The following is a 16004-nucleotide window of genomic DNA, read 5'->3' on the forward strand; positions in this document are numbered from 1 at the left end:
GTTGTTGCTCTGCACTATCTCAGAACAAAAAGTGCTGTGTGTTCTTGTCACTAGATGGCTTCAGTTGAGGTAGGGTTAATTTTCAAGTTTTAAGGATAAAATGCTACCATATGTATGGAGAACCATGAAAGGCTCCCTCATGTCTTAGACTTTATAAAACCCCCTAGAAGGGTGCCATATTGAAATGTTCAACATGAGAGTTTATCAAAGTAGTTCTAGATCAGGTATTCGTATACCTATCCATTAGCCATACTGTTCTAAGGCTGAGTGACAAGCTATCAAGAGACAGTTGACAAAAGTTCTCCCTTAGGAATCTGCCTTAAGAACCGGATGACTGCTTCCTGTGCTGCCCAGTCTTGTGGGAAGAACACCTAAGCGAAGGCTACGGGACGTGTGTTTGTCCTATTTCTGTTACATGCATTCTCTCGGGGCCATCGGGTAGCTCCTCATTAGTAAATTAGTAATAGCAAAAACCCCCAGGTGTGTTTGCTATGAGGATTATGGATAAGAGAGAAGCACAAGATATGGCACCAAAAGGCAAGAGCCATTGTACATAAGAAAGTGACTTGTAGAATGTAAATGGATTCACCAATCACTTTGTTACTCACTGATTGAACGCTGAGATCATTTTTCCAGCTCCTCTCTGGTCGGAAGACATGGCAAGAGTGAGAGAGAGAAGAGGGAAAGACAGAAAATGAAAGGGGAAGGAGGAAGGAAGGGAAGGGAAGGGAAGGGAAGGGAAGGGAAGGGAAGGGAAGGGGAGGGAAGGGAAGGGGAGAAGGAAAGAAATAAATTAGTATCATCTCCCTTTGAATTTAAGCCAAAATTCATTAGACACAGGCTGTTCATTACTTGACATTCACATAAAACTTTCCATAAATGGTCCTCAAGATAAGGTCTTCAGTCTTGACTCTGTGGTCAAGCAGGTGTCCATGATTTTAGGAGTTCAGAGAAACTTGTGGCATTTTATGTAAAGGCTGTATGTTCGTTCATTCACATGCATCTAGATTTTTTTCCTAGAGAAGGTCAGGAGCTCTTCAAAGTGGACAACAACCTCTAAACCTCAAATGAAGGACGAGATCCTTGTCTTATCTTCTCCTGTACCTGGTCTTTAATCTGCACGTGTGGATCTGATATAGGTTTGACTATTCGTCCTTCTTCCTTGTACACTTTCAAGGCCATCAGAAAGCTAAACATGGGATATAATCTCTTTCTGCCCAACATGGGCAGAAAGTCCACCATATATATGTAATTTCTTTAGTTGAGGTGTAGTTGACATACAATGTTACGTTAGTTTCAGGTGTACAGCATAGTGATGCCACGGGTTTATACGTTATGCTGTGCTCGCCACAAGAGTAGCTTCCCTCTGTCACCATGCAACGTTATTACAATATCATTGACTATATTCCTGTCCCGTACTCCTGTGACTCACTCATTTCATAACTGGGAGTCTGTACCCCCCACTCTCCTTCACCCATTTTGTTCATCCCCCCACACCCGTCCCCTCTGGCAGCCATCAGTTTATTCTGTGTTTATGGGTCTGTTTCTGCTTTTGGTTGGTTGGTTGGATTTTTAGATTCCACGCGTAAGTGAAATCATACAGTATTTGTCTTCCTTCCACCTTATACTCTTAATTGTCTTTGAGTTTGGAAAATTCAAGTTTTTCATAGCCATGGCGACATCATTACAGGAAAGAGACAGGAAAAGGGAGGTGTGTCTCTGGGTCCAGAGAAAACGCCATGGAGCCTAGAAGATTTTCGGGAGAATCCCATCACTCAGTACCCAGAACCTAACTCTTCCATTGCCGCTCTCCGCGGGGCTCACGCTCCTTTCACTCCTCGGCTTTCCAAAAATGTGCAGGATACATTCTGAAGGCATTTGACCCTGAAGTTCTACAAAATGTTTTTAACAAAAAAGATACTAATGCTCAGATTGAGCTGCTTTCTAAGGTGTGACCCAGGCCTTCTTGAAGACTTCTCTCTCTTGCTAACTAGCAACCACCACTTCCCCCTCAGACGTTCCTTGAATTTTGCCGCTGCACCTGAACAAGAGAGATGTTTCTATCGATGCCGATCACTTGTTAGCTTGTCTCTACTGACGAAGGTTCCAAACACGACCCCCAGGGTAGCATCCTTCTGGGAAGAAGTTAGCCCAGAGAACAGCTTCTGGGGACCACTGGTCAAACCTAGGGTTACCACACTTCTAGAGAAACTTGAAGACTTTGATAGGTATAGCATTTATTCTCGAACATTGTCACACGATTTTTGGCAGCTTATGTCTTACAGATGGACATGAAGATCCAAATAAGTCACCTTTTAGAGGGAGTGCCTGTGAGTCATGTCAGGTGCCTTTATGCATTTTGAATGAAATGTCTTCAGTACTCAGGCAGGACTGGACTAAATATAGTAGAGACATAGGAATATTTTTTTCTGGTTTCCCAACTGGCTGCAGCTAACCTAAGACCCCTGGGATGGCAGCTCACGGCAACTCTGCCTGTTCTCAAGAGGTCGCAGACCCGTGGGGCTTCTTCTTTATTGAAATAGGTAGAATGACAATCACTAAACACAGTTCTATGAAAAGAAATTAACCGATAGGTTCGTCTTAATCTTGCCCTCAGTAATTCCTCTTTTTTGTTTTATTTTAATAACTTTTTTCCCATTCTACATAGTGAAAAATATATAATCATGTATCATCCAGAGTTGAATGAGTAGATGGAGTGCCCTTCAAATTCCACATATTTAAACATGGAGGTTTCCCTACTATTGGAAATACATGCAATTCCCAAATTCCAGAAGAATAGAGATCCCCTCTAGAATCAACCTCAAAAAAGAATTCAATAAGCACGTTCCTACAGATGGCTCGCTGCCACGTGCTGTCCGAGGGAGGATCAATTTTGTTCAAGGTTCTTCTCCATGGAAACAAACCAGTGGTGTGGTGATGACTTTTCCATTGAGTCCTCTGCATCCAGCCTTTTAAGGATGTGGGATTATAGAACATTCAGTTCTTCCTTCATAGATGCTTTTATTACCTATATACTGACACTCAGGGTTCCTGTCATCTGCCCAAAAAGGGCATCTCAGCCCTTGGGTTCAGCTTTGGTGACAGTTATTAGACTTGACGCTTAGTGCATCACTGTTCACGATGTTTACACTACTTACCCACTCCTAAATGTGAATGTTTTATTTTTTTTTTTATTTCGATCACCTGCTACTTCATGTGTCTATGATCCTTAGTAAGCCTGTCACTTACGAAAAACACGAAATATCTGAGAATACATATACACTGCTATTCAGTGTCTTTGAGAATTTTGCAGAAGGTCATGGCCAAATGTTCTAACCACAAACGTAGACCGCCGGAAGAGTGCCTCGGTGTATGTTTAATTTTGATTCTGTTTTATGAGATAAAGGAAAGACACTTTGCCTGAGATTGCTCTTGGGCTTTTTTTTTCTTTTAAAGAATAGAACAGACACATTACTGAAGGAGTATTTGAAAAATTAATTGGCGAGAAATTCTGACATGCTGTCAGGTTGAAAGCTGTCTTTTAATGTTAGGCATTATTGAGCTAAAACTTTCCAAGGTGGGTTCTGTTCTTGGGCTCAGTTCACATAATGCGCTATTTTAGAAACTCCATGTCTTCGTCTTCAAAGTGCAGGGGTGGAGTCGTTCTAGATGTCAACCCATCACTGTGGTAATTATGCGGGTTTCCCCCTGCACCCTCCCTCGCCTCGTTCTAGAATCCCCGAGAGAAATCCCTGATTGCTTACCTGTAACAGTGAACCAACATGAGGAAAACAGAAGTAGCAGAGGATCACAGGCTGTGGGTGCTATGGTAACAAACATTATGAAAATTACCATTTGATTGATAGATAAAACAGAGTCGACGGGATTTGCTGCTATAGTTTTCATAAATTATTGGAAGAAAGAAAGTAAAGTTGGTCTGCTGGGGGTTACTGACAATGGAGATAAAACATATTTTGAGAAATCTATGTAAATTCTGCATTGCATTTTGGGGGGCTGTGACAAGAATAAGGTTATGTTTCTGTCTCTGGGGGGAACGCAGTGGGCTGCTGTTGCTGGTGACGGTGACAGGGCTGATTAGAAGTGATGGAGGACGCGCGCCCCCTGGTGGCTTAGATGCGCTACAGCAGCCGGAGGGGATCGCCGGCAGGGGAGAGGAGAGCCCTCTGGGAGAAAAAAGAGGGGAGGAAATCCTTTGATGTGCATATTGTTCAAATTAGAGAGGAATTTTTTTAATGTTTTATGTCTCATAATTCATATGAGAGCATTCACAACTGGGAAAGACTATTTCCAAAATCCAGTTCTGACATGACTGGGAGCTGATAAAGATTTTTTTAATAACATAAAAGATTTTCTCATTAAAGGAGTCTGTTAGTGGAAAATCCAGCTGCCCAGAGGTTTTCATTTGTACACCTACGCTGTCTTGCATTTCTGCGTTTTCCTGAGTGCGTGAATATGTTTCACTGTTTTCTAGAACGTGGTGGAGGGGAGTTCTGAGAACAGAACGACCAACAGACCCTTTTGTTACAGTGCCACTTATTGTCACAGAACTTCTAATCGATATATAAAAAATAAGGCCAAAAGAGAAATTTGAGGGGAGGTGGCATGACTAGAGTAAAATAAGGAAGTATGAAAGTGGGTTATTAAAAAAAAAAAAACCCAAAGTAGAATGTAGTAACTTAGTGTGTTGGGGACATCGTCTTCCATTAAAACATGATACTTTCTGAGGTTTATTCAATTTCACGTATTCAGATCTGAGTTCAGGTCTTCATCCTCAAGACTGTCTTTCCCAGTTCCACTCCGACATATTCCCAACAGCTCAGGCTTGCCTCGAACAAAGGGATAAAGCGGGAACAGGAGCTGGATAGCAGTTAGGATGTCTGGATTCTGCCCATCACCATGAATTTTGGAAAGTCACGCCCTCTAGGTTTCCATGTCCTCGTCTCTGCAAGTGGCTAACAGAATCTGGAGTGTAATGGGGACCATCTCTGGTCCATCGTTGGGGCAGAAAGACACCTGGCTCCTGAATGACTCCAGGAGGAACTGTGGATAAACTCATCGAGTTCCAGCTTTGTGATAACAGGAATCATATCCTTCAGAAGCCTGCTCACTGAGACAAACTCTGGGGGAATTCTAACAGAGCTCAAAGTGTCCTTCTGTGTTCCATCTGTATGCCTCACCTGATGGAAGAGGAGAACTGGAAGTGGTTAGACCAGCGAACGCCGCGGAAACCAGGCATGGATCCAGCCCCAGGAAGCCTGCAGCCCAGCTCACAGTGAGCTGGGAGTTCTGCCACCAAGGGCCTCACCTGTGGCCATTTTCTGGCCTGGCATCGGGTAGGTGAGCCCTGCAGGTGGACTGAGCAGAAAGTTGCTGGCCTCTTTGATGCCACCTCCCAGGGAGGCTGTGAGTGACATCAGCCCACAGTTGCCCATTAACCTACAGCCCACGTGACCCTTCCTGTATCTGACAGCTACGTCTAGTCCTCTCTGAACCACCCGGATGGAGAGCCACCCCTTGCTCAAGCCGGAACTGTTGAATGCGACCCTAAGAGAGGGTCAGTGCCCTGGGACAGCGAGTCGGTTAGCGCGGTTGAATCAAAATGTCAGAGATTCTCTCTAGGGCAGGAAGGTGGATGAACTACACGTCCTCGGGCAGGTTCCCCAGACCCGCGTGTGACTCAGAAGTGCATACAACTGGCATGGTGGCGGGTAAGGAAGTAAGGCAAGCGAAGATTGCGAAGTCTGACAGTTCAGGTGGGAAGGTCGGGCAAAGAAGGATCTCCCAGAACAAGCGAAATCTTATTTAACGAAGGTGTGCACCTGCTTTGTCTGGATTCCACATCCCTGTGAATCACCTGTGTCCTCCTTGGAGCTGGTCTGAGTGCTGAGCTGCTTGAGACATCACAATGATCTACAGGACTACAGGGTTAGTCAATTTCAGATCCAGCCTGATGTTTGCGTTTACAGAGGACTGCACAGAGCACCCCCGCCCCCAACACACACACACACACACACACACACACACACGCACACGCACACACACAGAACGCTGTTATTCCGGAAACAAGAATAGACCCACATTCTCTGGCTGTTAGTTCAGTGTTTGTATTACTAGCGCAACAGGAAATGACCCGTCAGTCCAGCCTGAGATGAGCCTGTAAGCGGTCGTTTCCTTCCCGCACAACAGCTGAAGAGCGCGGGTCCGCAGCTGAGAGAGAGGACCGACCGCAGCCCACGGCCTGTGTAACACGTCTTCCGCCGTTCAACACACACGTCCTCCTTCACGGCGTCACATTAAAAATGAGCTTTACACGTGTTCTCTGCCCAGCCCATTTTTTTCCTGGTTGAAGGAAAGAGACCTGCCAAGCCCGGTTCTCTGGAAAGTGCTGAGATGGCTAACTTTTTCCGATTAGTTAACAAGGTTTTTAGTTTGTGGACACATAGACATGCACAAGTGTCAGTGTGAAGGGTCATGACAAAGACCCAAAGTCTCTAAAATGTTCACGTAAATATTGTCAGTCTAAATGACCTTCTTCCTTTGTGTTGGGTCATAAATGTATGTTTGTGTCCCGTAAGAAATAAGACATTAGGTAAACTTTAGAAAGGAAAATGAACCAATTTTTCTCAATTTTGAACTCCTGTGGGGTTTGTTTTTTTTTTTTGATGGTTTCACTTGAAATTACCAGGTGAGATGGTGATGGTTAATCACGATTTCTAATTTATCAGGTAATCATAATGTCTACTCTTTAGGAAAAGAATATTAGAACATGTCTTCAATGCACAGTTTCTTCAAATTAGTACAATTTAGAAACTCAGTTTTTGTATTCATGATGCAGTCATTGTTCAAAATAATTTTTAAATTTTCTTTAAAAATAATTTTCACGGGGGCGCCTATGGGGCTCCGACCGTAAGTGTCATGATACCAGGGTCCTGGGATCGAGCCCCCAGTCGGGCTTCCCTGCTCAGTGGGGAGTCTGTTTGTCCCTCTCCCTCTGCTCCACCCCCCCCCACTCATGCTTTCTCTCTCTCTCAAATAGATAACATCTTTAAAAAGAAAAGAAAGAAGATTTTCATAGTCTACATTCTCTTTCTGCTTTAGGAGATTTATCTGAATGTGTAAGTGAGTACCCGGGTACACATACGCAAACATATAGCCATATATATAATTAACTTATATATACAAGTCGCATATACAATTTAAATATGCATATAATTAAAAGAGCTAAATTTCACAAGTAACGCAGGTTAATTATAAAAGGAAATAAAAGTTTAAAAGTTGACAATCGGTTTTTGAACGTGGCTTTAAAATTCGCTTTAAAGCCAATTCGAAAAACAGGAGTGAGTCCTATTTAGGGAAGACAGCATGGATGGAATTCATGTTTAACCTCCCCAAAGGAAAGCTTGAAAATACAAAGCCCAGTTGAGAATAAAACTTCTAGGACGCTATTTAAGACAACGCTTTTACTGCCTTTGTTACGCTATTGGGCTGCACTACCTTCCAGTCCCAAATGTGTCATATCGTCTCTTATTAACCAGTCGATGCTGCCCAAAGTCCAGCAGAGAGTCTGAAAACACTGGCTTCACCCCGACACTCATTCCCTCTAGTGGTGTAGGGTTCCGGGTACCCTTCCTTAGCACGCCCTCCTTACTGAACATTCCATTATCAGAGGGGAAAAAAAGCTTTGTTGGGTTGTCTTGGGACATTTGCCATGATTCAGTCTTTCTTTGTGTATGTGGGCTCGGAAAGCCCCAGAAAGTCCAGCTTCCTCCTCCACCTTTGGGGACAAACATTGCAAGGGAAATTAAAATAATTTCAACCACAAGAGAAGTAATTGTCCTGAGATAGAATCTGTTTCTTCCTGCATCATGAATTCTTTCAGAGACCATTTAAAAATGTAGAGTCCCATTTTGAACGTGCAGAGCCAATGTGAAGTCTAACCTCTTCCAAGGTCTCTTGGAAGCATAAGTAGATAAAGTCAACATCTTTGCCAAACACACTGTGTTGTAAAGGCCAGTTTTCAGAAACTGGATACAAAGCCACCCTAGTTTTCCACTACCTCTCTTTTCTCTTGCAATGTCCTTCTCTGTCTGCAGGGATGGTGAGTAGACATGGGCTCTGCGTCCCGCCCCACTCACCCCGCTGCTCTTCAGTCTTGTAGTTTGACAATAGAGTTGCCCACCACCACCACCCCCCGGTGCATCCATGGATAGGAGCAAAATCTTATGACCGCACTGATGTCACTGAGACTAACGCAGCTAGGACATACACTTGAAATAAATACATTGTATTTGCTTATTTTTGAATTGGTAATACAAGCACATGCACAATGTTTGAAAGATACTAAGGAGTGGAAATGAAGCCAAGTCCTTCTCCACTCCCCCCAGCAACACAGTTGTCGGCTAGAAATGTGTCATATCCAACCAGTTCCAAATCGATGGCATTTAGGTGATTTCTAATCTGTTATTAAATCCAGTTTGGCAAGGGCTGTTTTTGGTGCTGTGTCATTTCCTACACTTGTGATGTTTTCTGTAGGGTAAGTGCCGCACCAGGGGGTGGGCGTGGGCTTGCTGGGTCAGAGGGTCTATGTACTTAGCATTTGGATGAAACTCACCATCTGGCCGATTCAGGGCCAGGATCATCCTTTTCTCAAAGTCCTCATGCCCTTAGACGGTCCCTAAGTTCCTGCACAGGTTAAGTTTGTCCCCTGTGACTCACCGTGCCGTCCCAGCTTCACCCTTCTCCTTTGGAGCCCAGCGCCCTCGATGCCATCCAGGGGGGAGCGCCGCCCCTGCCTGGCACACCCTTCTCCATGCCTTCACCTGGCTAACCCTTTGGTATCTGTCATTCTCTTAGGAAGCCCCTGACACTCCAAATTTGGGCTCTGTCCCCGTCTTGTAAGCCCGCAGTGCTGCAGGGTGCTTCCTCATACAGGACTGGCCCGTCCTTCCTGCGTCACGGTGAACTGGATGGGGACCAGAACTTATGCTGCTCCTGACCATGTCCCCAGGGCCCACAAAAGCGCCTGACACAGAGTGCTCAGTAAGCAACTACCTAAAGGATGAAATAATGGGTAACAGCCCAAAGGGGTCTGTGATGGTCCCCGTTGTAAGCAAGAAGAGGCCCTCTGAGGTGGGGGAAGCGCCTCAGGAAGGCAGGGTGGTGTGAGCAATGTGCTGAGAGCCTGCGGGTGCCTTTTGCCTGTGTCCCTCTGCCACGACATCACGAGGACGCACACAAAAGGGGACTGACAATTAGATGCACTTTAGCAAAACATTCCCCTGTGGAGACAAGGGAAAGTCAGCATTTCACTGTAAAGCGATCTGTTCCTTCACATGCCATCCCCGCCATATGCATTATGAAGGCTCGTGCTGAATGGCGTTCAGACCGTCATCCTGCACCTCGTTACTCAGCACAGCCTAGAGCACTGGCCTTTACAAAAGTCTAGTTAATGATGTGACATTTCACCTTATGGGATTTGCAATTTAAATGTCACCCCCCCCCAAACTGAGTATCATAGTTCTGTCCCCAGCCCCCTAAATTCATAGGCTGACATCCTAACCCCTCAGTGCCTCCGAACGTGACCTTATTTGAAAGTATGGTCTTTATGGAGGTAATCACGTTAAAATAAGGTCATTAGCCTGGGCCCTCATCCAGCATTGATTAATGGATGCATTAGTGTCCGGGGGCTGCCGTAACAAAATGCCACTGACTGGGTGCCTTAAACAACGGAGATTAACTTCCTCGCAGTCCTGGAGGCTGGAAGGCCAAAATCAGAGGGCTAGGGGGTTTGGTTTCTCCCAAGGCCTCGGTTTGTCCACTTTCTTGCGGTGTCTTCACATTGTCTTCCCTTTGTATGTGCTCCTGGTGTCTCCCTCTGTGTCCAAATGGCCTCTTTCTCTAAGGACATCGGTTACATCTGATTAGGACCCCCGCCCCAAACACCTCATTTTAAATTAATCACCTGTTTAAAGGGCCTATCTCCAAATACAACCACATTCTGCGGTACTGGAAATTAGGGCTTCAACATACAATTTTAGGGGACACAGCTTGTCCCACAAGAGCAGTCTCATAAAATAGAGAAAGTTGGACACACAGAGAGAAGATGCTGTGAAGAGGCACAGGGAGCAGATGGTCATCTGCAAACCAGCCGGCCAACATCCTGACCTCGAACCCCCACCACCCAGAACCGTGAGACCAGACATTCGTGTTGTTCAAGGCCCCCTCTGCGGCGCTGTCATGGCAGCTCTGAGCCATGACTAGCAATTTTCCAGTAAAACAGATACATTCAATATTGTTTGTTCAAGAATAGAATAATGTCTAAGTCTTATATGAAGACAAATTTTGCGTACTTCAAAGTTCTGGAGGATTAGAGGAGAGGAAGCAATAAAAAGGAATTATAAAGGCAATGAGGGAGCTCAGCAGAGAGGATTTAGAGGATAATACTTATGTAGGGCGAGTAATAATGAAGAAGAGAGAGTATTAACCATTACCGATCATTTTTAATTGTAAGATAAAATTATTTTCGTAAATTTCATGAATCCCCTTTTGAAGGAGTTTAGAACCACACCAGTTTGCAAGGTGGTTGTGTATTCTGTGTTCACATTTTTATGGTCCAACAATTAGAAGATTTTTAAGTCTCAGTCTGAAAACCCTTTGTCTCAGGAAACTGCTATTAGAGCACTTTTGTTCTGGAAAAATCTAGCCACCCTCTGTACTTGCTGTTCAATATTGCTGTGAACCTGAAACTGCTCTAAAAAAATAAAGTCTATTGTAAATGGGGGAGGTGGTAGGAAAAACTCTAGCCGAATAAGCTTTCCATCTCCAGATAAATTGTCTCCCATTTGGAAATGTGATTGTTCTAATCACTTCTAACCTACTCTTGTATTGGTAGGAAATATAACATTTAACAGTTGTACTAAATTTGTGGACAGCTTTTGAATTCTAGTCTTAATCCTTTCAAAAAGAATGGTTTACATCTATGTTCATTGCTATTAATCTTTCCAAAAAGAGATCACTTTTGAAAGCTTGGAGAAACTTCCATCGGGGAAAAGCATCAAATGTATTGAAAAATGACGAGCTCCATCAAACAAACAGACACGAACGTGAGCATATAACCAGGGGACTCCTTGTGTGAAATCGTGAAGTCTCTTGGCTGAAAGGACCCTAGCTGTCACACAGCCCTGAAGTGGGTCTCAGGTGCCTCCGAGGACCGTTCCCTGGACTGAGGGAGAACTGAAGTGTCACTGGGAACCAGTCCAGTGATCCAGTGATCACTCAGAAATGTCTGCAGGGTGAAGAAGCAGACAGGGCCTTGCTTGACTCATATTTGTCCAACACAATAGCTCAATGGTTAAATCTGGCAGATAGGAACACTGAAGAGTAGGGAAATTAGGAAGCCTTCCCAAGTTTCCATGGAAGCCGGTGGGAGAAACCACAAGAGAAGCCACAGGAGAAGCCACAGCATCTGACTTCCTGCTCAGCACAGCACCTGCTATCACTCACTGGTCCTTTTCGCCAGGACTTTACTTTGTAATTGCCATAGCTGACTTTCCCTTCACTGTGACTTTCTTACCACACGCTTGACTCCAGAAGGTCATGAGCTCTTCTGACTTTTATTGTAAAATGCCTGCTATGCTAGAGAGAAATGTCCAAGGATAAATGCGGTGAATGTATGTGAAATTATATTCTTGGGGCACCTGGGTGGCTCAGTCGGTTAGGTGTCCAGCTCTTGGTTTTGGCTCAGGTCATGATCTCAGGTTCCTGAGATCACAGTGGGCCTGGAGCCTGCTTAAGATTCTCTCTCCCTCTCCCTCTGCACCTCCCTCTCTCTCTCCATCTCTCAATAAATAAATACATATTTTTTAAAAATTATATTATTTCTCCTCCATATTTTACCTCCTGAAAAGCATGTTCTACGTCCTTTCCTCCTAAGTATTTTCTTTTGCATTTTCATGCATTCCACAAAAATTTCCTAAGGACCCATTGCATTAATTTTCTATCACTGCCCTAACAAACTGTCATAAACATGATTTTTAGAGGCTTAAAATAATACAATTATGGTTGTGGACACAGATCTCACCAGGCTAAAATCAAGATGTCCAAGGGCTGTATTCCTTCTAGAGGCTCGAGGAGAAGATCCGATTCCTGATCATTCTGATTGTGGGCAGAATTCATTTCCTTGTTGTTGTCAGACCAAGGTCCCTCTTTTCATGCTGGCTGTCTGCTAGGAGAGCTCCCAGCTTCTGGAAGCCACCCACCTCCCTTGGTCTGTGGTTCCCCATCTCCATGTTCAGAGTCAGCAACAGTAGAGAAGGTTCACCCGTCACATCTCTCTTACGATTTGGACTCCTTCTTTCCATTTTAAGAGCTCATGTGATTAAATTAGTCTCATTTGGATAATCTCCCTATTTGAAGGTCAGCTAATGAGTAACCTCAATTCCATCTGCATCCCTAATTCGTTTTTGCCGTGTAACCAGATATTCACAGGTTCTGGGACCCGGATGTGGACATCTCTGGGGGGCCATCATTTTGCATACATCTATTATCAGGCATTGTGCCACATGCTGGTGATAGAAAGATTAACAGATGTGGTTCAAACCTAAGAAACACATGTTCATTTGTAGAAGTGAACAAATTACAGGAAAGCTGGACTGGCGTTATTACATGTAAAGTATGAACAAAGTACGGAGGAGGAAGGGCACAATTCACTGTATCTCCATAACTTTTCTTGGAAGTAAGAATGGAGAGTGTTATTATCACAAATGCACAGACATGAGAAGGGGCTATAGAAAACTAGATTTCCCCAGGTGTGAACAGGTTATTTCCCAAGCAAAGATGAAATTCATGAAGAAGATTTAATCCATGGCTTCCAAACTACCTTCCTGTGTCACTACCACTACTGTTACAACTACTGGGAGGCTTGTTACCAGCCACTGATTGTGAGTGCGCAGTATGGGCAAGCCATTCAGCCATCACCTCATTAAAGCCTCACGATGTCTCCATGAAGACACTGTTGGTGACTCTCGTAAGTGGCAGAAAGCTAACAAAAACCGACTGAAGCAAAATGAGAATTCATTGGTTTATATAATTGAAAAGTCCAGAGATAAACTGCAGAGTCTTACGTATCATTCATTAAGTAGACCAATGAGAGATGGATAGGTCCGCGGATGGATGATAGACAAACACGGATACAGCGAGCTATCTCGGTATATTGATCCATAGGTCCACATAGAGAGCTTAGGTGGATCAGTCAATGTTTCTAGCTCCAGTGCTCGCCTTACTCCTTCTCCCCAGCTCCGAGCTCTGCTTTTCGCTCTGTTAGTTGATTCTACCAACAGCTACAGATGTATAACCTCTCACTTTAAAAACCGCAGCAGGAAGAGGCCACCGCATTCCCGGTGTTTCTGCAGAAGACCTGCGTTGGACCAGTAGTCCTAACCCATGCCCACGCTTGAGCAATCACGGTGGCGGGCGCCAGTCAGGTGACGCGGGGGCCCCCCTGCATGGGGAGGGGCCAACCAGCCTCACCTGCACCGCATCCATCCGGTGGAGGAGGACCGTTCCCAAAATAAAATCCACATGCTCTGCTCAGGGGTGAGGCATGTTCCCTGAACTAAAATGCCACTGCCCGCCATGCGACATGGTCCTGCCACCAAGGAGATCAAGGAAGCGTGCGCGACTTCCCCAGGAGGGCTGCCCGGTAAGCGCCGAGGCAGAGCCCAAAGCAGCCTCATCCGGGACACCGTGCTCACTCTCCCTGTGCTGCCAACGACATTACAGAAACGAGGCATCTCTGAAAAATCTAACCATATTGGTCAAATAGCTTAAAAACCCACAGCATCTTTTCGGTAAAGTAATATTTAGTGCTATATGGATACTCAAAAAATGTATGCTTAATCATTTAAAAACGTTTAGTGAGAAAACATGAGCAAAAAGATAAGGAAAGCCATAATCTACCACCAAGAGGACAATAACATTCTGCACTATGAATAGCGCTTCAAATTATTAAATATGCTTCTATAGCAAAATTTAAGGTTTAGATAACAATACAGTCTATGAGCATAATGTAAATTACTTCCGTGTTTTACTAATTCCAGGACTACATAAGACATGCTACTTGGAACGTATGTGCACAGTTACTAACACGTACCTTGAATTTAGTTCCCTAAACTCACCGAACTGGGCTTGGTGGGTAAAAGAGCACACAAAAGTGAGACTTGGATATTTATTGCCAAAAACTCAGAAAGTTTATGACAACATAGATTCTCGCCAACAGTGTGTTATACTTCTCATTTCTTACTCCTTTGCAGACATAGGGTTTCGTAATGACTATTTCCCCACGTTCCAAGTGAAATATTATGCATCGTTACTTCACAATTCTTTAGATACCAATAATTTGGACTTTCTTACATTGGCTCTTTTGATTTCTCTCTTCTATTGCCTCCTAACATCTACTTTCAATTTAATACATAATCCTTTCTTTTTTTCTTTCCTTTCTTTCTGTCATCAGCCATGTACATTCTCCTTTTCCTGCCTCTGTTTCTTTCTGGAAACACAGCATTTTTAAGATTGCTGTTTCACCCACATGGAGTAGGAGAGCTGATGAATCAAACAGCACAGATGTCAAGCGGAGGGGACCTAGTGAGCATACCTTCTCCACACATTAGTTTATATGGTATTGCCTCTGAGAGACACTTCACAACGCCTTCTTACTAGTCTTCATATCTTCCCCGTTTAGTGGGTCTTCTACCAGCTAATATTCTTGGTCTCTCAAATAAGAGCTGTAACTAAGTGTTAAATCCCGTTATTTTTCAAAAAAAAAAGGGGGGGGAAGAGAAGGAGAGAGTGGAGAAGGAGAAGCAGAAAGAGAAGAAGGAAGAGGAGGAAAACTATTATTATTATTATTATTATTATTTCCTGGTGTTTTATCTCTATCACTTTGAACTCATTCTTTGGCTAATTAGCAGCCATTGTCAAGCTTCTTTGCATCTTGTTAAAACTTTAGTCTTGTTTCTTTAATGGCCAATGTAAGCCAATGACCCCAGAGGGCGACAATCAGAAAGCAAAACAGAAATAATTCAAGATGTCATTGGATGAAATAAGTCATGATTATGCTGCTCTACGTGGCATTGTAACTAAGGAAATAAACAATTACTGTGCAGCTGCCTAAGACATTCCCTTTGGCAACTGACGTGCCAGAATGTCACTCAGTGGAAATACTTGTGACTCTAAGATGTAACTTTATTTTTAATGGAAGTGTGCCTTCTAACGATGGGTGATACCGTCTTCAAAGGACCTACACTCTGTCTGCCACATCCCCACCTGCCTACCACCAATGTGACTGCTTCCGATGTTTCTGTAATTCCTTTTTGAAAATTGTTATCTCACATGACTGGATTTTCCTTTGAATACCCTACTTTAAATGTTGAAGCTACAGGAAGTCAGTTCAACTCAAATCAGACAAAGAAAGGTGCCCAATATTTCTAGTTAATATTCTTTTTGTTAAATTTAATATTGACTCTAAAATACTGAGACCAGTTTTCTCATCGGGTCCACAAACTGTTCTCATATATTTGCTTTTCTTTAGAGCCGAAGTATTACCAAAATTTAAGTTTCCGCATTTGTTTTGAGGAAAGACATTTGACTAATGTCATAACTTTTTCTTCACATTTAATGTTTCAAAAACCGGTACATCGAATTAGGGAAATAATTTCCCCCTCGCTCATTGAAAGGAAAGTCTATTTTTGAAGTCAGGGTCTACTTACGAGGTGTTCCCCTGCCTTGAAGCCATTAATGTGTGTCTGGCGTGCCTGAGTGTGTGCAGACGCTGGGATAGTTCTGTATGTGCTCTGTGATTACAGGGAAAGTCTGGTTTTCTTTTTAGAAAGAAAAGCAGGAAATGTTGTTCGTACTCTAAAAACATGGACGGATCAAAGCATTAGCAAAGCTGTCTCTTCAATTACAGCTCATGGTTTGAGACACTG

The 16004-nt window shown here is 43.8% G+C and overlaps 1 protein-coding gene across 1 annotated transcript in view; it reads left to right on the plus strand.

Moving 5' to 3' along the window:
• NALF1 (NALCN channel auxiliary factor 1) overlaps positions 1-16004 on the plus strand; it is a 601297-nt gene that overhangs the window by 569306 nt on the left and 15987 nt on the right. The gene's annotated exons all lie outside the window — the stretch shown is intronic.

Source organism: Ursus arctos, unplaced genomic scaffold, assembly GCF_023065955.2.
Source record: "Ursus arctos isolate Adak ecotype North America unplaced genomic scaffold, UrsArc2.0 scaffold_10, whole genome shotgun sequence".
Classification (NCBI taxonomy): domain Eukaryota; kingdom Metazoa; phylum Chordata; class Mammalia; order Carnivora; family Ursidae; genus Ursus; species Ursus arctos.